Source organism: Mus caroli, chromosome 6 (assembly GCF_900094665.2).
Source record: "Mus caroli chromosome 6, CAROLI_EIJ_v1.1, whole genome shotgun sequence".
Classification (NCBI taxonomy): Eukaryota; Metazoa; Chordata; class Mammalia; order Rodentia; family Muridae; genus Mus; species Mus caroli.
The window spans coordinates 61,177,283-61,184,756 of NC_034575.1; the positions used below are offsets into that span (position 1 = coordinate 61,177,283).

The 7,474-nt window shown below is 41.9% G+C and overlaps 1 protein-coding gene across 7 annotated transcripts in view; it reads left to right on the plus strand.

Annotated features, from left to right (window-relative positions):
- Gng12 (G protein subunit gamma 12) overlaps positions 1 to 7,474 on the plus strand; it is a 118,164-nt gene that overhangs the window by 15,915 nt on the left and 94,775 nt on the right. For all 7 annotated transcript variants that reach the window (XM_021165252.2, XM_021165253.2, XM_021165254.2 and 4 more), the window contains exon 2: positions 2,625 to 2,682. The gene's annotated coding sequence lies outside the window, so the exon portion shown is untranslated. The remainder of the gene's footprint in view (positions 1 to 2,624; positions 2,683 to 7,474) is intronic.

Consider the following 7,474-nt stretch of genomic DNA (forward strand, 5'->3'; position numbering starts at 1 on the left):
CGGCAGGGGTCGTGGGTAGCTGGCGGGTGTCAGGCAACCCTGCGCTCCAGCTACCCCGGTGCTGATCCGTTGCCTTGAATTTCTAATCCATATGTGTTTCTTTCTCTCTCTCTCTCTCTCTCTCTCTCTCTCTCTCTCTCTCTCTCTCTCTCACTCTCTCTGGAGAGCAAGAATGTTCCCAAAAAACCTGAAAGTAGGCATCCCTTGAGAAATTTATGCTCACAAACCTGTTAACTATTAAAAATGAAATCTAAAGGATACAACTTAGTCTTGAAATGTTTATGGCATTTGATTAAGAGAAACTGTGTTGTTTATTGTATTTGCCCTCCCAATCTCCCTCTCTTCCTTGTTTTAATTCCTTTGTTTGTCTGTCTATTTTTGTTTGGGGGTTGTTTTGTTTTTGTTGTTTTGTTTTGTTTTTGGCAACTCTGCCTCTGTAGCTCAGGCTGATCTGGAACTGACTTTGTAGTCCAGGCTGTTATTAAGCTATTGATTTTCTTGCCTTGGCCTTTCCAATCCAAGAACTCCAAGAATAAGCTCCTATACCCATCCATGCACCTACACTTGATCAGGTATTGAAACCTTCTAAAGAAAGTGTAATTAATTTTACAAGGAGAAAACTACAGCTATGAGAGGCACACTGGCTTGTCCAAGGATGCACATGTGGACAGCAGACTAGCTCAGGCTTTTTGTGTTGGTATTTTATTGTTGTTAATGATTATCAGTTATTTTTCTTTCTTTGTACCTTTGAAAGACTCTGTCTTTTATTGGTCACAAGATTGTTCTCTGAAGTATATAAAACACAAAAAGTATTTCCAGCTTTCTAAAGCTTGAGGCTCAGCAGAGTCAGCATCCTCAGTATAAAGTCTGAGGAAGAGATGGCAGGTTGAGCATCCGAAGAGCCTACCATCGTAACAACTTCATGGAGTGGAGTTGCCAGGGCCCATTCAGTCTCTGTTCCCTGTAAGGTATCATTGCTAAGAATCCACTTGTAGTTGAAGTTTCTTTGGTGGATAATGTTTTTAATTGACTGTTACATTGAAGTCAAAGGCTTATTCTATCTTGTTTTTTGTTTGTTTGGGTTTTTTTGTTGTTAATTTATCAAAAACCACTGCCAAGGGGGTTTAAGAGTAAATGTTGGGAAAGAATTAAGAGTTTGGTGTTCTCCAGAACTTAAAAGAAAAGATTAAAAAATGGCAGTATGGAAGGGTATTGGGACAAGCCTGGAAGCTGTTTGCTACGCAGGCACAATCCTTTTTCTCTCTTTGGTTGTATGTCACCGAAATGTTTTGTAATGATTTTTAAAATATCTATTGTCAGTATTGAAAAGGGGTTTTGCATGTTGGCAATGCAGAAGCCCGATAGGTTATAAATCTCAGCCCTGCCACCTTCAATTTGTGTGACCTTGAAGAAGTTACTTAAGCTTTCCATGTCTAGGTGTCCTTTATGGCAAAATAGAAATGACGTCCTGTGAGGTGTGAATTAATTATCAATGTGTTTATGACTGTATTTGACACTTCCTATTGCCATTTTAATTAACTGAAGCTTAATTAATGTAATTGCTGGAGCCAGGAGAGACAGTGGGGGGAACGGAGGATGCTAAAATTGCCGCAGTCCAGCCTTCTGTGAATTCTCCCAGGATAAATAATTCCCTTTGGTGCAGTGATTTGAGGTTTTTGTTTTCATTGGCATGGAACATTGCTTTTGAATTTCCCCAGTAGAGTATAGTGAGATCACCAAACCACTTTAACCCATGCTGGCTTAGAACTCACTGTGTTGGCCAGGCTAACCTCAAAATCATGGTAGTCTTCCTGCTTCGACTTCCCAAGTCCTGCTATTAGAGGCGTAAGCCACTATTTACCTCTTAAAACACACTCTGTCTTATTTACTGTTCTATTGCTGTGAGGAGACATCATGACCAAGGTAACTTACAGAAGAAAGTACTTAGTTGGGAGCTTTCTACATTTTAGAGGGTTGATCCATGATCATCAGGGTGGGAAGGAGACAGCATGTTGCAGGAGCAGTAGCCAAGGGTTTTGCATCCTGATCCACAGACAGCAGGCAGAGGGGGGCAGGCAACTTTAGCCTCCTCCATCCTCCTTCCCCTCCATTATCTCTCCTGGCTCCTGAAATTACATGGCTTTTGTAATCGTAATGACCTGTCTATGCCTTGGTTTCCTCATTTATTAGCTGAAGTTAACACCTGAGGTGTGGGATTTGTAAGCCTCAAAGGCCACTCTCGACAATACTTCTCTAACAAAGACTGTGTCTCCTAATCCGACCCAAACAGTTCCATTACTTGGGGACCAAGCATTCAAACATAAGAGCCTGTGGGGGCCATTCTCAGTCAAACCACCATACTCTCGCATTCATCTTCCAAGAGGTGGGAAATTTGCATGAGATGTTTTCCATGGGTGGAGATAAAGGCTGGAAGCAAAGCTGTCAGAGCTCTACGCTAGAAAGAAATAATGCAATGTCTGTTGAAAAGGGCCTTCAATGTTTAGGCATTAATTCATACTTATATCTCATAACCATGCCATTTCTATTCTGTAGCAGAAAGAAACAAGACTCATTATGGAAAAACAAGAATTTCATTCCTAAATTGCAAACTTTTCCTTCTGTAGGTTCATATGGGAAGGACTTAGGGGTGAGCATCTTCTCAGTTTCCAGCTGGCTTTTCTGGTGAGTAAAGTCTTTTTATGACCGTTTCATATGTTAACTTGGATATACTTAAAGCATGCTATTGAACTTGGACTTAGTGACTGATCCTGCAGGAAGGACTAAGTATCCAACGATGTTCTTCTCTTGGTCTGATTTGATAAGGGGTCAACATGGGCAGGATAGGTAGATTGAATAGTCTCCCATTTCTGAGCAGAATTCTAGGATGTTACTGCAGAAAGACATTTTTATGAGGAAGAGTGAAGGGAGGCTCAGTTTTGCCCACATTCATAGGCCTGCTTGGAAGCAGCTCCAGGACTCCCAGTCCAGCGGGAGAAGCCAGCAACTACAGCCTTGTCTCACACAGTGCAGGCTGCGGCATCGTAGGGCACCCTGCAACCCTGAACTGTCTGCTCTGCCTCGTGTGGGAGCCACCCATCATACATGGCTCTTGAGTGTTACTAAGATGTTGACTGTGTTGCTTTCTCTTGCTCAATTGAGAATTTAAATGTATATAATTATGTCCATTTTGGGCGTCCTCATTGTGGCCCAGTGGGAGGCTGAACCTTCTCCCCTTTCAAAGGGTATCTCTTGCCCAGTGAGGGTATCTCTGGGGCCCTCTCGTTGGATGCTTTTTGATTAGACCTGCTTTCTACTTATAATGACATGTCTGTGCCTCTGTGTCCTCATCTCCCATCTGACGTTAACACCTGTCTGTCCCTCCCAGATGTGTTGGAAGAAGCTTGCGCTTTTAAAGTCATGGGAGGAGCTTTCTTCACAAGCTTTTTTATTTTCTTTTCAAGAATACGCTGTTGTGTCTGGAAGCATTTTGGTTTGCATACTCGTTATGGATAGGTTCTCTGTTCTCTAAGACATGTAGTTGGGTGAACTCGGTGTTTCCAGGTGATTGTCACTGTGAGACCAGAGACTCAAAGCTCTCCACTCCTGTGAGGCATGGGCTGGGAAGGCAGTGAGGTCAGGCTAACACGGCTGAGGTAGGCCTTCTCTAACCTGGCTGTCACCCCAGTAAGGTGCTTCATCTCAGAAACCAAAGCAGATACCCTTCCCTTGGACTTTGATAGGGCTTCTAGTGCTGTGATCAAACACCATGAGCAAAAGCAGGTTAAGGAAGAAAGGGTTTATTTCAGATTATAGCTTTTATAGCCCATCATCCAGGGAAGTCAGGGCAGGAACTCAAAGCAGGACCCTGGAGACAGGAACAGATGCAGAGGCCATGAGGAGTGCTACTTACTGGTGTGTTCCTCATATGGCTCGTTCAACCTGCTTTCTTACACCATCCCAAACCACAGTGAGCCATTCTGGTAGGGGCATTTTCTCAATTAAGGTTCTCTCTTCCCTTTTTCACTCTTTGGCTTTCTGATCTTTAGCAGTGCTAAGTCTCAATTTCAATCTTTGGTGCCTTGTTTTCTTCAACAAGTAAAACTCTCTCAGGTGTCAATGTCGATATGGCCGGAGGAGCTCTCAGACTTATATTCTAAGACAGGAATTTTAGCTGGTAGGGCAGAGCATCAGTCGGTAGATTCCATTTGCTTCAGGAATGTACCATTCCGTTTTGACAAGACAGCTTCCTCTGCTGCAGCAGCAAGCTGGGTCCAGGGAAGTAACTACACTAGTACTTTTTGAAAGGTTTGCTCTAAGCAGAAGGTAACATCACTGAAACAGCCTCTGTGGGAACCCGAGACATTGGTCAGTGTGAAGGGGTATAGCTATTGATGCTCCTGGATACCCCAGGAATATTACTTTATTATACCAGACTCTGCTTTATATTACAGTTTATGGGTATGGTGAGCTTTTTAATTTTTTTCAGCGGCACCACCAAAAGTGTAGTGTGTGTCTCAGTGACAGAGATGTTAGGGTTCAGTCTTTGGGTCCCATTTACTATAGGTTTTGAAAACTTTGTAACCTATATTCACTACTGTAGTGTTCTACACAACAGTTGTGTAGCCCTGGAAGCATTCTGTTCTCTGTGTCCATCCATCCTCCCTCAGCACCGACCCCAGCAACAACTAATGTTTCTACTGTCTCAGTAGTTTACCTTTTCCAGAGTGTCCACCAGTTGAGATTGCCATAATGTATAACCTTTCAAAGTGGTTTATTCTGTTAAGTAATATGCACTGAATATTTATCACCTGCTAAAGGTTTGGCAATTGTGGACAAACTACACAGACATTCATATGCACATTTTTGTCTGAACCGAAGTTCTCAGTTCATTTGAGTAAACGCCAGAGGACACACTTAACTGGACTGTGTGGTAGGGCTGCATTTACTTTGGTGAGAAGTTAGCAAAGTGTCTGGGCTTCTTTGCATGTCCGTTGTTAGCTTCTGTGGCCTTGTATCCTCATCAGCATTTGGTATTGGTGTTGTGGATTTGGGCTGTTCTAGAAGGTGTGCAGTATATCTGACTGGTTGTTTTCTTATTGTTGAAAGTATTTAAGTGCTTGAGGACCATGGCATTGGACCACCAGGTACGTGTTGTACTGCTTGCTGTGGATTTTGGGGGGATTTTTCCCCTCTTTTTGATAATAGGTCTTTATCAGAAGTTTCTTTTTCAAATATTTTCATTCTGCCTGTGATTTCTCTTTCCATTCTCATGAAATGGTCTTTAGCAGAGCAGAAGGGTTTTGTTTTCCTTTTCATTTTAATGAAGGGAAGCGCATTGGTGCTCTTTGACTGGATCACCTTTCAGTTATTTCTGAGAAGCCATGCTGCCCTGGCACACGCGCGCGCGCACACACACACACACACACACCCGTCATCATTTATTTTCCTGCTGCTGTGGTGGAGAGGTCTCGATGGCAGGAAATAGAAGCTGCTGATCACATCACTCCCAGAATTTGGAACCCAGAGCAATGAATGCATGTGGAGAGCATGAACTATCCAGTTCCCACCCCAGGAAATGGTGCCTTCTGCAGGGAGCAAGACTTCCCACTAAAATGAACTGAATCAGGACAGCCGAGATAATTCCCCACAGATATGCCCAGAGCTCCCTCTCCCAGGCGATCTCAGATTCTGTCAGGTTCTCAGGTGCTGTTAACCCTTAATACCCAAGCCTTCCCACATGCTCCTAGGGTAGTAGCTTCTGGTTTTTAGCTTTTACTTTTACCATTAGACCATCAGTCCTGAGTCCTGTGAAGGCTGTTAGGTGTCTCCTCTGGTTTGGTTTTTAATGCCTTTGATGAGAAGGTTCTTTATACCATTGCCCTTTTTACTTTCCTGTCAAAGCTTAGCAGACGGCATTTATGAGAGTCTGTTTCTGACCCTCTTTCCATTGTTCTAACTACACTTTTGTCAGGACCATGCTATCTGATTACTATAGCATTCTGAGTCTTGCAGTCAGACTCAGTCCTCCAAAGTGGTCCTTTAATATTGATTTTCCAGGTCTTTTGCTTCTCTGTGTATGCTTTAGAGTGAGTTTATTTATAAAGTAATTCTATAGATTTAGGGGATGGTAAAGATCAAGTTGAGAAGATTTGCAATCATAAGGTCACTGCAGTTTTCTCTCTATGAGCATGGACTGTTCATTTATTCAGTTCTTTGATTCATTTCATCAGAATTTTATAGTTTTTCTTACGTAGTGTTTATAGCTCAACATTTCATTTGGGGAGGTGCTAATATAATTTTAATTCGAAATTCAACATGATCATTGCGCATAGATAGATAGATAGATAGATAGATAGATAGATAGATAGATAGATAGAATAAAAGAAGTTGGCTTATATCCGGCAACTTTCCTTTGATCACTTACTTGACTGGAGACAAGTTTTGTTATTTTTTTCAGATTTATACATGATCATGTCACCTGTGAACAAAGTTTTTTTTTCATCATTTATGTATGTGTGTGTGTTTGTGTGTGTATATGTGTATGATATGAATGCATGTGCACATGGGTACACACACAGGTTTACACTTCAAGGTCAGAGGACAATTCTGGGGAGTCAGTTTGTTCTCTCTACCGTATTTGTTCTGGGGATCAAACTTAGCCTGCCAGCCTTGGTGGTAAGCATCTCTATATCTCATAGATTCCTGTTTATTTTTTATTTGTCTTTCTGGTTACATTAGCCCTTTGAATACAATGTTGAAAGTAGTGGCAGTTTGTCATCAGATGAATGGATTTAAAAAGTATTTTATATGTATGTATGTATGTATGTATGTATGTCTGGTAGAATTTGATCTTGCTCTAAAGAATTGAAAGAAGTGAGATTCAGAAAGACAGATTTTTGCATGTGTTCTCATATGTAGACTCTAGATTTAAGTTTATATATAAACATATATACTCATACCTATGTAGGATGTGGAAATAGAAAGGGGACTATGAGAAGAAAACAGTAGATGTAAATGAAAGAGAAGAGACAAGAAAAATAAAAAGAGAGGGGATGAGCTAGAGAGACAGCTCACGAGTTAAGAACTCTCTTAGAGAACCTGAGCTCCGTGCCCAGCACCAGCTTTCTGTGAGTCTAGCTCTGGGCAATCTGACATCCTCCTCTGCATCCATGGACCCTGCATACACACACACACACACACACACACACACACACACACACACAGACAGACAGACACAACTACAAATGAGATCTTTACGGAAGAAAGAGAAGAAAAGCCATGGGGAGAGGGCATAGTGACCTTTTCTCTTTTTTTTTAATTTTTAATATTTTTATTACATATTTTCCTCAATTACATTTCCAATGCTATCCCAAAAGCCCCCCACTTCCCTACCCACCCATTCCCATTCTTTTGGCCCTGGCATTCCCCTATATTGGGGCATATAAAGTTTGCAAGACCAATGGGCCTCTCTTTC